Source organism: Triticum urartu, chromosome 5 (genome assembly GCF_003073215.2).
Source record: "Triticum urartu cultivar G1812 chromosome 5, Tu2.1, whole genome shotgun sequence".
Classification (NCBI taxonomy): domain Eukaryota; kingdom Viridiplantae; phylum Streptophyta; class Magnoliopsida; order Poales; family Poaceae; genus Triticum; species Triticum urartu.
The window spans coordinates 31786413-31803512 of record NC_053026.1 but is presented as its reverse complement, the minus strand read 5'-3'; positions in this window follow the sequence as shown (position 1 = coordinate 31803512).

Here is a 17100-nt window from a genome sequence, read left to right as displayed (position 1 = left end):
TAAGATTGATGATTTGGCTAGGAACGTTGATAGAATTGCTCTTGATGTTGATTCTTTGAAACTTAGATCTATTCCACCTAAGCATGATGTCAATGAGTCTCTCAAAGCCATGAGAATTTCCATTGACGAGTGCAAAGAAAGAACCGCTAGGATGCGTGCTAAGAAAGATGCCTTTATAAAAGTGTGTTCTTCTAGTTCCTATGAAAATAATGATGAAGATCTAAAAGTTATTGATGTGTCCCCTATTAAATCTTTGTTTTGCAATATGAATCTTGATAATGATGGGACTGAATATTACCCACCTTTACCTAGAAGGCGTTCTAAGAATTTGGAATTTGTTGATCTTGATGCTAAATTTGATAAAAGTGGGATTGAAGAAATTAAAACCCTAGATGTTGCTAAACCCACTATTATGGATTTCAAGGAATTTAACTATGAAAATTGCTCTTTGATTGATTGTATTTCCTTGTTGCAATCCGTGCTAAAATCTCCTCACGTTTATAGTCAAAATAAAGCGTTTACTAAACATATCGTTGATGCCTTGATGCAATCTTATGAAGAACAACTTGAATTGGAAGTTTCTATCCCTAGAAAACTTTATGATGAGTGGGAACCAACTATTAAAATTAAAATTAAAAATTATGAGTTTTATGCTTTGTGTGATTTGGGTGCTAGTGTCTCTACTATTCCCAAAACTTTGTGTGATTTACTAGATTTCCGTGATTTTGATGATTGCTCTCTAAACTTGCATCTTGCGGATTCCACTATTAAGAAACCTATGGGAAGAATTAATGATATTCTTATTGTTGCTAATAGGAATTATGTGCCCATAGATTTTATCGTTCTTGATATAGATTCCAATCCTTCTTGCCCTATTATTCTCGGTAGACCTTTCCTTAGAACGGCTGGTGCAATTATTGATATGAAGGAAGGGAATATTAGATTTTTCAATTTCCATTAAAAAAGGGCATGGAACACTTCCCTAGAAAGAAAATAAAATTACCATATGAATCTATCATGAGAGCCACTTATGGATTGCCTACCAAAGATGGCAATACCTAGATCTATTCTTGCTTGTTATGCCTAGCTAGGGGCGTTAAACGATAGCGCTTGTTGGGAGGCAACCCAATTTTATTTTTATTACTTGCTTTTTGCTCCTGTTTAGTAATAAATAAATTATCTAGCCTCTGTTTCGGTTGTGTTTTTGTGTTTAATTAGTGTGTGTGCCAAGTAGAACCGTTGGGAAGACTTGGGGAAAGTCTTGTTGAACTTGCTGTAAAAAGCAGAAACTTTAGCGCTCACGAGAACTGCTGTAATTTTTATTTGGGAAGTGCTATTTAGTTAATTCTTTTTGAAGATGATTAATAGATAAATTACTCATGTCCAGAAATTTATTTTAGAATTTTTGGGGTTCCAGATCTTGCGCTAGCTACAGATTACTACAGACTGTTCTGTTTTTGACAGATTCTGTTTTTCGTGTGTTGTTTGCTTATTTTGATGAATCTATGGCTAGTAAAAGAGTTTATAATCCATAGATAAGTTGGAATACAGTAGGTTTAAAAACTATATAAATAAATAATGAGTTCATTACAGTACCTTGAAGTGGTCTTTTGTTTTCTTTCGCTAACGGAGCTCACGAGTTTTCTACTTTAAGTTTTGTGTTGTGAAGTTTTCAAGTTTTGGGTAAAGATTTGATGGATTATGGAACAAGGAGTGGCAAGAGCCTAATCTTGGGGATGCCCATGGCACCCCCAAGATAATCTAAGTACACCTAAAAGCCAAAGCTTGGGGATGCCCCGGAAGGCATCCCCTCTTTCGTCTACTTCTATCGGTAACTTTACTTGGAGCTATATTTATATTCACCACATGATATGTGTTTTTCTTGGAGCGTCTTTTATGATTTGAGTCTTTGCTTATTAGTTTACCACAATCATCCTTGCTATACACACCTTTTGAGAGAGCCATACATGATTTGGAATTTGATAGAATACTCTATGTACTTCACTTATATCTTTTGAGCTTTATAATTTTGCTCTAGTGCTTCACTTATATCTTTTAGAGCACGGTGGTGGATTTGTTTTATAGAAACTATTGATCTCTCATGCTTCACTTAGATTATTTTGAGAGTCTTAATAGCATGGTAATTTGCTTAAAATCCTAATATGCTTGGTATGCAAGATTAATAATAAAACTTTCATATGAGTGTGTTGAATACTAAGAAAAAATTGATGCTTGATAATTGTTTTGGGATATGAGGATGGTAATATTAGAGTCATGCTAGTTGAGTAGTTGTGAATTTGAGAAATGCTTGTGTTAAAGTTTGTGATTCTCGTAGCATGCACATATGGTGAACCGTTATGTGATGAAGTCGGAGCATGATTTATTTATTGATTGTATTCCTTATTAGTGGCGGTCGGGGACGAGCGATGGTCTTTTCCTACCAATCTATCCCCCTAGGAGCATGCGCGTAGTACTTTACGTTGATAACTTCTAGATTTTGGCAATAAGTATATCAGTTCTTTACGACTAATGTTGAGTCCATGGATTATACGCACTTTCCTTCCTTCCACCATTGCTAGCCTCTCTAATACCGCACACTTTTCGCCGGTATCATACACCCACCAAATACCTTCCTCAAAACAGCCACCATACCTACCTATCATGGCATTTCCATAGCCATTCCGAGATATATTGCCATGCAACTTTCCACCGTTCCTTTCATTATGACACGCTCCATCATTGTCATATTGCTATGCATGATCATGTAGTTGACATTGTATTTATGGCAAAGCCACCATTCATAATTCTTTCATACATGTCACTCATGAGTCATTGCACATCCCGGTACACCGCTGGAGGCATTCATATAGAGTCATATTTTGTTCTAAGAATCGAGTTGTAATTCATGAGTTGTAAGTAAATAAAAGTGTGATGATCATCATTATTAGAGCATTATCCCAGTGAGGAAAGGATGATGGAGACTATGATTCCCCCACAAGTCGGGATGAGACTCCGGACGAAAAATAAAATAAAAAAGAGGCCATAAAAAATAGAAAGGCCCAAATAAAAAAAATATGAGAGAAAAAGAGAGAAGGGACAATGTTACTATCCTTTTACCACACTTGTGCTTCAAAGTAGAACCATGATCTTCATGATAGAGAGTCTCTCATTATGTCACTTTCATATACTAGTGGGAATTTTTCATTATAGAAATTGGCTTGTATATTCCAATGATGGGATTCCTCAAAATGCCCTAGGTCTTCGTGAGCAATCGAGTTGGATGCACACCCACTTAGTTTCTTTTGAGCTTTCATATACTTATAGCTCTAGTGCATCCGTTGCATGGCAATCCCTACTCACTCACATTGATATCTATTGATGGACATCTCCATAGCCCGTTAGCACGCCTAGTTGATGTGAGACTATCTTCTCCCTTTTTGTCTTCTCCACAACCACCATTCTATTCCACCTATAGTGCTATATCCATGGCTCACGCTCATGTATTGCGTGAAGATTGAAAAAGTTTTAAAAATGTCAAAAGTATGAAACAATTGCTTGGCTTGTCATCGGGGTTGTGCATGATTTAAATACTTTGTGTGGTGAAGATAGAGCATAGCCAGACTATATGATTTTGTAGGGATAGCTTTCTTTGGCCATGATATTTTGAGAAGACATAATTGCTTTGTTAGTATGCTCGAGGTATTATTATTTTTATATCAATATGAACTTTTGTCTTGAATCTTTTGAAACTGAATATTCATACCACAATTAAGAAGATTTACATTGAAATTATGCCAAGTAGCACAACGCATCAAAAATTCTGTTTTTATAACTTACCTACTCGAGGACGAGCAGGAATTAAGCTTGGGGATGCTTGATACGTCTCCAACGTATCTATAATTTTTGATTGCTCCATGCTATATTATCTACTGATTTGGACATTATTGGGCTTTATTATCCACTTTTATATTATTTTTGGGACTAACCTATTAACCAGAGGCCCAGCCCAGAATTGCTGTTTTTTGCCTGTTTTAGGGTTTCGAAGAAAAGGAATATCAAACGGAGTCCAAACGGAATGAAACCTTCGGAAACGTGATTTTCTCATCAGATAAGATCCAGGAAACTTGGTCCCTCCGTCAAGAAAGCCACGAGGTGGTCACGAGGGTAGGGGCGCCCCCCTAGGGCGCGCCCCTGCCTCGTGGGCCCCTCGAAGCTCCACCGACGTACTTCTTCCTCCTATATATATCCACGTACCCCAAACTATGGGGGACGGAGCCAAAAACCTAATTCCACCGCCGTAACTTTCTGTATCCATGAGATCCCATCTTGAGGCCTGTTCCGGAGCTCCGCCGGAGGGGGCATCGATCACGGAGGGCTTCTACATCATCATCCAAGCCCCTCCAATGAAGTGTGAGTAGTTTACTTCAGACCTACAGGTCCATAGCTAGTAGCTAGATGGCTTCTTCTCTCTTTTTGGATCTCAATACAATGTTCTCTCCCTCTCTTGTGGAGATCTATTCGATGTAATCTTCTTTTTGCGGTGTGTTTGTTGAGTCCGATGAATTGTGGGTTTATGATCAAGTCTATCTATGAATAATATTTGAATCTTCTTTGAATTCTTTTATGTATGATTGGTTATCTTTGCAAGTCTCTTCGAATTATCAGTTTGGTTGGCCTACTAGATTGGTTGTTCTTGCCATGGGAGAAGTGCTTAGCTTTGGGTTCAATCTTGCGGTGTCCTTTCCCAATGACAGAAGGGGCAGCAAGGCACATATCGTATTGTTGCCATCGAGGATAACAAGATGTTTTTTTATCATATTGCATGAAACTATCCCTCTACATCATGTCATCTTGCTTAAGGTGTTACTCTGTTTTTAACTTAATGCTCTAAATGCATGCTGGATAGCGGTCGATGAGTGGAGTAATAGTAGTAGATGCAGAATCGTTTCGGTCTACTTGTCTCGGACGTGATGCCTATATACATGATCATACCTAGATATTCTCATAACTATGCTCAATTTTGTCAATTGCTCAACAGTAATTTGTTCACCCACCATAGAATACTTATGCTCTTGAGAGAAGCCACTAGTGAAACCTATGGCCCCCGGGTCTCTTTCTCATCATATCAATCTCCATCACTTTATTATTGCTTTGCTTTTACTTTATTTACTTTGCATCTCTATACCAAAAATACCAAAAATATTATTTATCATCTCTATCAGATCTCACTTTCGTAAGTGACCGTGAAGGGATTGACAACCCCTAAGCGCGTTGGTTGCGTTGAGCTATTGTTTTTGTGTAGGTACGAGGGACTCGAGCGTAGCCTCCTACTAGATTGATACCTTGGTTCTCAAAAACTGAGGGAAATACTTACGCTACTTTGCTGCATCATCCCTTCCTCTTCGGGGAAATTCAACGCAGTGCTCAAGAGGTAGCACTACACTAAAGTGAAGAAAGTAGCTTTAGTTTTGAAAGCACAAGTGCTCCCTGGGTGATTTTGGTAATTAATGTTAACATATCTCTTGTTGGACTAATATCTTTATCTAGTATATTTCAGATAAGTTCAACAATGACGTGGCATAGACAAGAGGACGTGGAACCCCTTCAATATGCTAAGGACAAAGTTTGGCAATAGCTCAAGACTCTTCATTTCTATTTTAGTGATCCAAGATCACATTGAGTCCATAGGAAAAGCCAATACTATTAAAAGGGGATGAGGTGTTGCTTAATGGTCTATTTGCTCAAAATGCTTAGTGATTTGCTCCATAGCCCTCAACCACTTTCTCAATTCCAAATATTCCACAACCTAAAGTCAAACTCAGCCCCACCGATTTGATCTATCCGCCACCACCGAGTTCCTTTGACATAGCCACTGCCAGAAACCCTAATTAGTTCGGTCTCACCGATAGGGATCTCGGTCTCACCGATATGGGATTCCAAACTCTTTGTTTCCCTTTGCAAGGTTTCGGTCCCACCGAAATGAGCGATCGGTCCCACCGAGTTCGCAATGCAAACTCTCTGTTTCCCTTTCGTAACGTTTTGGTCTTACCGAAATGAGCGATCGGTCCCACCGAGTTTGCCTGACCAACTCTCTGTTTGCTCATTGCTGAAATCGGTCCCACCGAGTTCATGCAATCAGTCACACCGAGATGAGATTTTTCCCTAACCCTAGCACATCGGTCCCACCGAGTTGATCATGTCGGTCCCATCGAGAATCCTAAAGCTCGCATTTTGAACTGAGTCGGTCTCACCGAGTTCACCTATTCGGTCTGACCGAGTTGGGTCAAATGTGTGTAACGGTTAGATTTTGTGTGGAGGCTATATATACCCTCCACCCCCTTCTCTATTTGAGAGAGAGAGCCATCAGAACGTGCCTACACTTCCACTACCCATTTTCTGAGGGAGAACCACCTACTCATGTGTTGAGACCAAGACATTCCAATCAAACCATAAGAATCTTGATCTCTAGCCTTCCCCAAGTTGCTTTCCACTCAAATCATCTTTCCATCATAGCCAAATCTGTGTGAGAGAGAGTTGAGTGTTGGGGAGACTATCATTTGAAGCACAAGAGCAAGGAGTTCATCATCATCACACCATCTATTACCTTTTGGAGAGTGGCGTCTCCTAGATTGGTTAGGTGTCACTTGGGAGCCTCAGACAATATTGTGGAGTTAACCCAAGGAGTTTGTAAGGGCAAGGAGATCGCCTACTTTGTGAAGATTTACCCAAGTAAGGCAAGTCCGTCGTGGGCGATGGCCGTGGTGGGATAGACAAGGTTGCTTCTTCATGGACCCTTCGTGGGTGGAGCCCTCCGTGGACTGGCGCAACCATTACCCTTCGTGGGTTGAAGTCTCCATCAACGTGGATGTATGATAGCACCGCCTATCGGAACCACGCCAAAAATATCCGTGTCTCCAATTGCGTTTGCACACTCCAATCCCATCCCCTTACTTTATTGCAACTTGCATGCTTTACTTTCCGCTGCTCATATACTCTTGCCATGCTTGCTTGAAATGTATTGTAAATGCTTAAATTTGTGCTAAAACTCCACCTCAACTTGAAGAACTTAAAAACTGCTACTTTTGCTTGTTGAGGGTCTAATCAACCCCCTCTAGACACCTCTTCTCGATCCTTTCAATTGGTATCAGAGCATTGGTCTCCATTGCTTTGGTTTAATCACCATTGGAGGAAGATGGATGAGTCTACGATGGGGATTTTTAGACGTAGAATGTTGGGAAAAATGAGATGCTTGAGATTTTCAATGAATATCATTTGAACAAGTACATTACTAGCCCTTATGCGCCTCCTATTGATCCCTTGCATCCTACCCCCGACGAGTCTCTTGACATGACCCGCAATCTTAGAACTATTAATCTTATCATTAGAGGATTGTCTAGAAACTTGATTGTATGCTTGCCTACACTTGAATGTGCTTACACCATGTGGAGATATCTTGAGGAACGTTTTCCAAACTATTCCTTGAAAAATTTAGATGAGATTCTTCAAAAGTCCATAGCTTTTCATAAAATGAAACCTAGTGATCCTAAATTTGATGATTGTCTATTTGAGCTTCGTGACCTTATGCGTGCCAAAGGAGATGTTGGAGTCATTAGTAGCATCATCTCTCAAGTCATTAGAATTCATAAAGATGCACATTGTCATGGTCATACATCTAATGAATCACTCTCTCTAGATAATGATCAATCACAAGACAAAGTTGAACATGGATATTATGATGATGATAGTGACTTTGATCTTGATGAGTCTATGAGACACTTTGGTCTTATGGCTAACCTTCGTGGTTACATGGTCAGAGGAAAGGAATGGGTTCTAGATAGTGGATGTAATGATCATATGACCGGAGATAAGGACATGTTTCATGAGCTTGCTGAAAACAACGGTCCCCGAAAGTATGTCACTTTTGGTGATAACTCAAAGGGTAAGGTGGTTGGCCTTGGTAAGGTGGCCATCTCACATGACAGCTCCATCCAAAATGTTATGCTCGTTGAATCTCTTGGCTATAATTTACATTTCGTATCTAGACTAGCCGATTTCGGTTTCAACGTCTTATTTACTGAAGTAGATTGCCAAGTGTTTTGAAGAGATAATCATAATATGGTATTTACCGGTATACGTAGAGGTGATCTATACATTGTTTATTTCACTAAAAAGGCTCAACCTCGAACTTGCTTAATTGCTAAATCTTCTAAAGGTTGGTTGTGGCATAGAAGGTTAGGCCACGTGGGCATGAGAAATCTTGATAAGCTTATTAAAGGTGATCATATCCTTGGTGTTAAAGATGTTATATTTGACAAGGATAGACTTTGCAGTGCTTGTCAAGCAGGAAAACAAGTTGGAGGAAGTCATCCCGTGAAAAACATTATGACCACGAGAAGACCGCTCGAGCTACTTCATATGGATCTTTTTGGTCCCAATGCCTACAAAAGTCTCAGTGGTAACTCATTCGGTTTAGTCATTGTTGATGACTTTTCAAGATTTACGTGGGTGTTCTTTCTTGATGATAAATCACAGGTCCAAAAGATCTTCAAGAACTTCGCTAGGAAGATGGATGAGTCTACGATGGGGAGTTTTAGACGTAGAATGCTGGGAAAAATGAGATGCTTGAGATTTTCAAGGAATATCATTTGAACAAGTACATTACTAGCCCTTGTGCACCTCCTATTGATCCCTTGCATCCTACCCCCGATGAGTCTCTTGACATGATCTGCAATCTTAGAACTATTAATCTTATCATTAGAGGATTGTCTAGAAACTTGATTGTATGCTTGCCTACACTTGAATGTGCTTACACCATATGGAGATATCTTGAGGAACGTTTTCCAAACTATTCCTTGAAAAATTTAGATGAGATTCTTCAAAAGTCCATAGCTTTTCATAAAATGAAACCTAGTGATCCTAAATTTGATGATTGTCTATTTGAGCTTCGTGACCTTATGTGTGCCAAATGAGATGTTGGAGTCATTAGTAGCATCATCTATCAAGTCATTAGAATTCATAAATATGCACATTGTCATGGTCATACATCTAATGAATCACTCTCTCTAGGTAATGATCAATCACAAGACGAAGTTGAACATGGATATTATGATGATGATGATAGTGACTTTGATCTTGATGAGTCTATGAGACACTTTGGTCTTATGGCTAACCTTCATGGTTAAATGGCCGGAGGAAAGGAATGGGTTCTTGATAGTGGATGTACTGATCATATGACCGGAGATAAGGACATGTTCCGTGTGCTTGCTGAAAACAACAATCCCCGAAAGTATGTCACTTTTGGTGATAACTCAAAGGGTAAGGTGGTTGGCCTTGGTAAGGTGGCCATCTCACATGACAGCTCCATCCAAAATTTTATGCTTGTTATCTCTTGGCTATAATTAACATTCCGTATCTAGAATAGCCGATTTCGGTTTCAATGTCTTATTTACTGAAGTAGATTGCCAAGTGTTTTGAAGAGATAATCATAATATGGTATTTACCGGTATACGTAGAGGTGATCTATACATTATTGATTTCACTAAAAAGGCTCAACCTAGAACTTGCTTAATTGCTAAATCTTCTAAAGGTTGGTTGTGGCATAGAAGGTTAGGCCACGTGGGCATGAGAAATTTTGATAAGTTTATTAAAGGTGATCATATCCTTGGTGTTAAAGATGTTATATTTGACAAGGATAGACTTTGCAGTGCTTGTCAAGTAGGAAAACAAGTTGGAGGAACTCATCCTGTGAAAAAAATTATGACCACGAGAAGACCGCTCGAGCTACTTCATATGGATATTTTTGGTCCCAATGCCTACAAAAGTCTCAATGGTAACTCATTCGGTTTAGTCATTGTTGATGACTTTTCAAGATTTACGTGCATGTTCTTTCTTGATGATAAATCGCAGGTCCAAAAGATCTTCAAGAACTTTGCTAGGAAGGCCCAAAATCAATTTGAAGTGAAGATCAAGAAGGTTCGCAGCGATAATGGAACGGAGTTCAAGAACGCCAATGTGGATACCTTTCTTGACGAAGAAGGGATTTCACATGAGTTCTCGGCTACGTACACACCTCAAGAAAATGGAGTTGCTGAGAGGAAGAACCAGACACTCATTGAGATGGCGAGAATGATTCTTGATGAATATAATGCAAGATGCCAAAACACTTTTGGGCAGAAGCGGTTGAGACAGCTTGTCATGCAACAAATCGACTATATCTTCACAAGCTTCTCGGCAAGACGGCATACGAGCTTCTCACTGGTAACAAACCCCAAGTTGGATACTTTCAAGTATTTGGCTCAAAGTGCTACATTCTTGATAAGCATCATTGCTTGAAATTTACTCCTAAATCTCATGAAGGTTTCCTACTTGGTTATGGCTCAAACTCTCACACTTACCGTGTCTACAACAATTTCACCCGAAAGGTTGAAGAGACGATAGATGTGAAGTTTGATGAATCTAACGGCTCGCAATTAGAGCGATTGCCGATTGATGTAGGAGACAAAAACCATTCGGAAGACATTCAAGACTTGTCTATTGGCAAGATTCGCCCAACGGAAGTGAAGGAGAGTACCTCGTCCGTTCAAGTGAAAGCCTCAACTTCACACCAAGGTGAACCACAGGTTGACACGGAGGCATCCATGAGTGGAACACGTCAAGACGAAGGCAACAAGGGAGTACAACAAGATGAACCTCATCGACCTCCTTCTCCACCTCCACAAGAGAACTTCAACGCCAACGACAATGAAGAAGGACAAGAGGAAGATCAAGATGATGAAGAGGATGTTCCACCACGACCCAAACAAAATCTCTCACGAGTTAGAGCAAGAGTCTCAAGAGATCATCCCGTCGAACAAATTTTTGATGACATTCAAATCGGGAGAATAACTCGCTCTAAAACTCATTTAGCTAAATTTTGTGAACATTACTCATTCATTTCTAGTATTGAACCTATGAAGGTTGAAGATGCTCTTGATGATCCGGATTGGGTGAACGCCATGCATGAAGAGCTGCACAATTTCGAGGGGAATCAAGTGTGGACATTGGTAGAAAAGCCGGACGACAACGAAAATGTCATTGGAACCAAATGGGTGTTTCGGAAGAAGCAAGATGAGGATGGATAAGTTGTACGCAACAAGGCCCGTCTCGTCACCCAAGGCTACACTCAGGTCGAAGGTATGGACTGTGGTGAGACATATGCCCTCGTTGCTAGACTTGAGTCCATAAGCATCTTACTTGCTCATGCCAATCATCATGATATCACTCTATACCAAATGGACATTAAAAGTGCTTTTCTAAATGGTGAAATTGAGGAGGAAGTTTATGTTAAACAGCCTCCCAGCTTTGTTAATCCCAAGAAACCTGATCATGTTTACAAACTTCACAAAGCTCTTTATGGTCTTAAACAAGCTCCTAGAGCATGGTATAAATGCTTGAGTAATTAAGTTTCTTATTGAAAAAGGCTTTGAGATTGGAAAATTTGATTCTACACTTTTTACTAAAATGGTTAATGGTGAATTATTTGTGTGCCAAATTTATGTGGATGATATCATATTTGGTTCAACTAACCCTCATTTTAGTGAAAAGTTTGGAAGGCTTATGTCGGAGAAGTTTGAAATGTCTATGATGAGTGAACTCAAATTCTTTCTTGGTTTGCAAATCAAGCAAACTAAGGAGGGTACCCGTGTTTCCCAAACAAACTATACCAAGGACTTATTCAAGAAGTTCAACATGCAAGAAAGCAAAGGTATGAAAACACCCATGCCTACTAGTGGGCATCTTGACTTGACTAAGGATGGCAAACCGGTTGACCAAAAGGTTTACCGCTCTATGATTGGTTCATTGTTATATCTATGTGCCTCCCGTCTCAATATTATGCTAAGTGTGTGCATGTGTGCACGATATCAAGCGGACCCTAAAGAATGTCATCTTAAGGCCGTGAAAAGGATAGTGAGATACTTAATCCATACACCAAATTTGGCATTTGGTATCCTGATAGGTCTTCTTTTGATCTTGTTGGCTACTCCGATTCGGACTATGTCGGTGACAGGTTGATAGAAAGTCCACTTCGGGCACTTTTCAATTTCTTGGTATATCTCTTGTGTCTTGGTCCTCCAAGAAACAAAACTCGGTATCCTTATCCACCTCCGAAGCGGAATACATTGCCGCCGGTTCATGTTGTGCTCAATTACTTTGGATGACCCAGACTCTTAAGGATTATGGGATATATGTGAAACATGTTCCATTTCTTTGTGATAATGAAAGTGCTATTAAGATTGCTCAGAATCCCGTGCAACATTCTCGAACTAAGCATATGGAAGTTCGTCATCATTTCATTCGAGATCATGTTGCTAAAGGAGACATGAATCTTAAGCATGTTCATACCGATAAGCAATTGGCAGATATATTTACCAAAACGCTTGATGAGAAAGTTATTTTTCCGTTTGAGAGGTGAACTGAATATCATTGATGCCTCAAACTTGGAGTAGAAACTCCATTTGTATACATGCAAGGCATGAGCTTGTCTTTTTGAACTAATCCTTGATATTTCTCTTATGATGATGATCATATGTCTGGGATCTATACTTGTACCCTTGCATGTTATCTAACCGTCATAGGTACTTGGATGAGCCCAAATCTATGAGATTGCAAGTCACTCATATCTTGAGAAATCTCTACATCACCAAGTCTCTACAATATGGTGGTTGAAGACAAGGAAGCATGAATTCACTCAATATATCCTTTGACAATTTCTAAATATCAAATTTCATTTGGTATCAAGTTTCATGATTGTCATTTTGGATACACAAGTGCTCTTCCTTGCAAGACTAACCCATGTAGGAAGATGAACTCAAACTAGAAGTGGTGCTCCCAACTCTTGGTGAACTACATCAACCTTGAGCATCCAACACAAGTTCGACTACATGATCAAGATCAGCACCGCCACCCAAGGTATGTTATTCCATCTTAGAGAAGCTTTACCCCAAGTCATGGGTCAAAGCAGCTCAACAAGACGTGAATACATCAAAATGCTTGAACAAAAAATGGTAACCCCATTTTGAGTTTAAACAATGAGTATGACCTATGATCAAGTGTTATCACTTGAATCCTTAGTCAATATACTCTAACATAGGTGACTTTGTCGCTGACCCATTCTAGATGAAGTTCTCTAGTGTTTCTCTGTGTTCTTGCATATGTTTCTTGATTGTTCCCCTTTTCAAAAAAAACTTCATCTAGATTTCTTTTCTTTTGCTCTCCATTTTCCGCATCTAATTCATTGCAAATTCTTCAGTAAATTCCTTGCAAATCTTTGTGTGATCCTATTTGCCAAGTGAGCTGAGGTGACAAAATTTTTCCTCTGTATTGAACTTAGGCTCATTGATTTCTGCCTATCGGCTAGACCGAACTACAATAATACCTTGTAGATAGTTCATCAGTACAACTGACGAGGACAAACCCGGTCTGACCGATATGCATCATCTATGACACTACCAACTCGGTGTCACCGATGAAAATGGGTCGGTGTTACCGATTTCACTACTAAGAAGACTTTTTGCCATTACAAATGTCATTTCTTCTCCAGCTCCACTTGATGATTCTTATCCTCTACTTGTATCTTAAATTACATGCTTCTTTGTAATGTGACTCAAGGACCAAGCTTATTTGACTCTTGTTCCAGAAGATACCTTCTTGGAAATTGATGTCAAAGGGGGAGAGAGAGGACATCAAAGCTTATCACATGGGAGAGAAAGCACATCTTAGCTTCTCCAGATTCTTATTAACAATAGAGGAGAGAAGTCACATGTCTTTAAGAGGGGAAAGACATGTTAGTGTATGTTTGTATCATTTCCTGCTCTAGTTATGTTTGCTTTGTTCTAATTTTCTCTTACCCTACCTTCTCCTATTATCCAAATCAGATTCAGGGGGAGAAAGAGTTCATATCTAAGGGGAGAAAATCTTTGGAATTCTTTGCATATCTTTAATCCTTGGGGACATGTCTATATCCAAATAGAGTACTAAGTACTCACTGACTACATGCCATCCCAGTCTTGGTACTCTTGTGGTTTTTCTAAACTTGCTTTGACTAGTAGTGTCCTTGTGTTATCTAACCTCGTTTTCTCAAGTTCATCTCGACCAAAGCTAGCTCAAGACCACAAGGTAAGTATATGCATCACACTCATGTGCATGATGATCTCTTGCTGATGTACATATTGTTTGCAAGAAGGTCTCATGAACATGAAGGTACACTCCCTGTGTCTACATCATTTGCTCTAATGCATATAGCCAAGATACATGTAACTTATTACTTGCTCTGACATGCCTATGCATTCACATGTTCTCATATTCTATCCTTACATGATTGCACACATGTAGGGGGAGCCAATGCATGTTACATGTCTTTCCAAAGCTTTACCTGCTACTCCTCATATCTTTATCTAAAGCTTTGATGTATGTTGTCATCAATTACCAAAAAAGGGGAGATTGAAAGCACAAGTGCTCCCTGGGTGATTTTGGTAATTAATGTCAACATATCTCTTGTTGGACTAATATATTTATCTAGTATATTTTAGATAAGTTCAACAATGGCGTGGCATGGACAAGAGGATGTGGAACTCCTTCAAGATGCTAAGGACAAAGATTGGCAATAGCTCAATGATACGTGTCCAACGTATCTACCTTTTCCAAACTCTTGTTCCCTTGTTTTGGACTCTAACTTGCATGATTTGAATGGAACTAATCCGGACTGACGCTATTTTCAGCAGAATTTCCATAGTGTTATTTTTGTGCAGAATAAAAAGTTCTCAGAATGACCTGAAAATCAACACAGATAACTTTTGGAATATATAAAAAATATTGGCGAAAGAATCAGTAGCAAGGGGCCCACACCCTAGCCACAAGAGTGGGGGCGCGCCCTCCGACCTTGTGGGCCCACTAGACCTCCAACGACCTCAACTCCAACTCCATATATTCACTTTCAGGGAGAAAAAATCAGAGAGTAAGATTCATCGCATTTTACGATGTGGAGTGATACGTCCATTTTGCATCATGCTTTTATATCGATATTTATTGCATTATGGACTGTTATTTCACTTTATGTCACAATACTTATGGCTATTCTCTCTTATTTTACAAGGTTTACATAAGGAGGGAGAATGCCGGCAACTGGAATTCTGGGCTGAAAAAGGAGCAAATATTAGAGACCTATTCTGCTCAACTCCAAAAGTCCTGAAACTCCACGGAACATCTTAAAATAAATAAAGAAAAATCATCGCCAAAGATGAAGGCCAGGGGGCCCACACCCTGCTCACGAGGATGGGGGGCATGCCCCCCTCCTAGGGCGCGCCCCCTACCTCGTGGGCCCCCTGGTGGGTCTCCGACGTCCATCTTCTCCTATATGAGGTCTTTCGATGAGAAAAAAATAGGGGGGAACCTTTCGGGACGAGACTCCGCTGCCACGAGGCGGAACCTTGGCGGAACCAATCTAGAGCTCCAGCAGAGCTGTTTTGCCGGGGATACTTCCCTCCGGGAGGGGGAAATCATCACCATCGTCATCACCAACGCTCCTCTCATCGGGAGAGGGCAATCTCCATCAACATCTTCACCAGCACCATCTCATCTCCAAACCCTAGTTCATCTCTTGTATCCAATTCTTGTCTCAAAGTCCGGGATTGGTGCTAGTAGGTTTCTAGTAGTGTTGATTACTCCTTGTAGTTGATGCTAATTGGTTTATTTGGTGGAAGATCATATGTTCAGATCCTATATGCATATTCTTACCCCTCTGATTATGAACATGAATATGCTTTGTGAGTAATTACGTTTGTTCCTGAGGACAAGGGAGAAGTCTTTCTATTAGTAGTCATGTGAATTTGGTATTCGTTTGATATTTTGATAAGATGTATGTTGTCTAGCCTCTAGTGGTGTTATGTGAACGTCGACTACATAACACTTCACCATTATTTGGGCCTAGAGGAAGGCATTGGGAAGTAATAAGTAGATGATGGGTTGCTAGAGTGACAGAAGCTTAAACCCTAGTTTATGCATTGCTTCGTAAGGGGCTGATTTGGATCCACATGTTTCATGCTATGGTTAGGTTTACCTTAATACTTTTGTTGTAGTTGCGGATGCTTGCAATAGAGGTTAATCATAAGTGGGATGCTTGTTCAAGTAAGAACAGCACCCAAGCACCGGTCCACCCACATATCAAATTATCAAAGTATCGAACGCGAATCATATGAATGTGATGAAAACTAGCTTGATGATATTCCCATGTGTCCTCGGGAGCGCTTTTCCTATTATAAGAGTTTGTTCCGGCTTGTCCTTTGCTACAAAAAGGATTGGGCCACCTTGCTGCACTTTATTTACTTTTGTTACTTGTTGCTCGTTACAATTTATCTTATCACAAAACTATATGTTACCACTTATTTCAGTACTTGGAGAGAATACCTTGCTGAAAACCACTTATCATTTCCTTCTGCTCCTCGTTGGGTTCGACACTCTTACTTATCGAAAGGACTATGATAGATCCCCTATACCTGTGGGTCATCAAGACTCTTTTCTGGCGCCGTTGCCGGGGAGTGTAGCGCCTTTGGTAGGTGGAATTTGGTAAGGAAAAATTTATATAGTGTGCTGAAATTTACTGTCACTTGCTACTATGGAAAGTAATTCTCTGAGGGGCTTGTTCGGAATATCTTCACCCCGTCCAGTAGAGAAAAGAGTTGCTCCTCAACCTACTGAACCTATTGAAAATGAAACTCCTTTTGAATTTCCTTCGGGTATGATGGAAAAACTGCTAGCTAACCCTTTTACAGGAGATGGAACAAAGCATCCTGATGAGCACTTAATATATGTGGATGAAGTTTGTGGATTATTTAAGCTTGCAGGTATACCCGATGATGTTGCTAAGAAGAAGGTCTTCCCTTTATCTTTGAAGGGAGATGCATTGATATGGTATAGGCTATGTGATGATATGAGATCATGGAACTATAAAAGATTGAAATTGGAATTTCATCAAAAGTATTACCCTATGCATCTTGTTCATCGTGATCGCAATTATATATATAATTTCTGGCCTCGCGAAGGAGAAAGCATCGCTCAAGCTTGGGG